Source organism: Macaca mulatta, chromosome 20 (assembly GCF_049350105.2).
Source record: "Macaca mulatta isolate MMU2019108-1 chromosome 20, T2T-MMU8v2.0, whole genome shotgun sequence".
Taxonomy (NCBI): domain Eukaryota; kingdom Metazoa; phylum Chordata; class Mammalia; order Primates; family Cercopithecidae; genus Macaca; species Macaca mulatta.
Window position 1 is genome coordinate 41,772,876 of NC_133425.1, and position 2,069 is coordinate 41,774,944.

At 42.6% G+C, this 2,069-nt stretch overlaps 1 pseudogene; it reads left to right on the forward strand.

Moving 5' to 3' along the window:
* Nucleotides 1–137: 137 nt before the first annotated feature.
* Nucleotides 138–1,060, forward strand: LOC114674476 (ras-related protein Rab-1A-like; annotated as a pseudogene).
* The last annotated feature ends 1,009 nt before the right edge of the window (nt 1,061–2,069 follow it).

The window sequence follows — 2,069 nt, forward strand, 5'->3', positions numbered from 1 at the left end:
GGATATGGAGTTGGGGAGGACGTTTGCTATCCGGGAATAGCCTATCTCATTCCTTTCCTTCAATTACCTGTGGCACGGAGCGTCAAGGCAGTGGCTGCAGCAACACGGGTGGCAGTAGTGATGGCAGCAGCAGTGACATGTCCAGCATGAATCCCGAATGTGATTATTTATTCAAGTTACTTCTGATTGGTGACTCTGAGATTGGAAAGTCTTGCCTCCTTAGGTTTGCAGATGATACATATACAGAAAGCTACATCAGCACAATTGGTGTGGATTTCAAAATAAGAACTATAGAGCTGGACAGGAAAACAATCATGCTTCAAATATGGGACACAGCATTCCAGGAAAGATTTTGAACAATCACCTCCAGTTATTACAGAAAAGTCCATGGCATCATAGTTGTATATGATGTGAAAGACCAAGAGTCCTTCAATAATATTAAACAGTGGCTGCAGGAAATAGATTGTTATGCCAGTGAAAATGTCAACAAATTGTTGGTAGGGAACAAATGTGATCTGGCTACAAAGAAAGTAGTAGACTAGACAACAGCAAAGGAATTTGCTGATTTCCTTGGAATTCCATTTTTGGAAACCAGTGCTAAGAATGCAACGAATGTAGAACAGTCTTTCATGATGATGGCAGCTGAGATTAAAAAGTGATTGGGTCAGCCGGGCGTGATGGCTCACGCAACCAGTAATCCAAGCACTTTAGGAGGCCGAGGTGGGTGAATCACAACGTTGAGTTTGAGACCAGCCTGGCCAATATGGCGAAATCCCATCTCTACTAAAAAATATAAAAATTAGCTGGGCATGGTGCCACACACCTCTAGTCCCAGCTATTCAGAAGGCTGAGGCCAGAGAATTGCAGGAACCTGCGAGGCAGAGGTTGCAGTGAGCCTAGATCAAGCCACTGCACTCCAGCCTGGGCAACAGAATGAAACTCCATTTCAAAAATATTAAAAAAGTGAATGGGTCCTGGAGCAATAACTGGTGGTGCTGAGAAGTCCAATGTTAAAATTCAGATCACCCCTGTCAAGCAGTCAGATGGAGGTTGCTGCTAAAATTTGCCTCCATCCTTTTCTCACAGCAGTCAATTTGCAATGTGAACCCAAGTGAAAAAAACAAAATTGCCTGACTGTACTGCATGCAGCTGCACTACAACACAGATTCTTACCAGCTCCACAAAGGTCAGAGATTATAAGTGGTCAAAACTGACTCTTTTTTTTTTTTTATTCCTTTGACTCAAGACAGCTAACTTCATTTTCAGAACTGTTTTAAACCTTTGTTTGCTGGTTTATTAAATAATATGTGTAATCCTTGTTGCTTTCCTGATACCAGACTGTTTCCTGTGGTTGGTTAGAATATATTGGCCAGGCAGTGGCTCATGCCTGTAATCCCAGCACTTTGAAAGGCCAAGGCAGGCAGATCACTTGAAGTCAGGAGTTCGAGATCAGAATGACTAACACTTCTCCTGTTGTCCTTTACAACTTCTCCTTCACCTCCCCTTTTCCCTAGTTTATAAAACAGGAGAAAAGGGAGAAAGCAAAAAGTTGGAAAGAAACAGAAGTAAGATAAATAGCTAGATGACCTTGGCGCCACCACCTGGCCCTGGTGGTAAAATAACAATAATAATAATAATAATAATAATAATAATAATAAATATTAACCCCTAACCAAAACTACTGGTGTTATCTGTAAATTCCAGACAATGTATGAGAAAGCACTGTAAAACTTTTTGTTCTGTTAGCTGATGTATGTAGCCCCCAGTCACATTCCTCACACTTACTTGATCTATCATGACCTTTTCACATGGAACCCTTAGAGTTGTAAGCCCTTAAAAGGGCTAGGAATTTCTTTTTTGGGGAGCTTGGCTCTTAAGATGCAAGTCTGCCAATGCTCCCCGCCAAATAAAAACCTCTTCCTTCTTTAATCCAGTGTCTGAGGAGTTTTGTCTGCAGCTCATCCTGCTACATTTCTTGGTTCCCTGACTGGGAAGCGAGGTGATTAACGGACGGATGGTCGAGGCAGCCCCTTAGGTGGCTTAGGCCTGCCCTGTGGAGCATCCCTGCG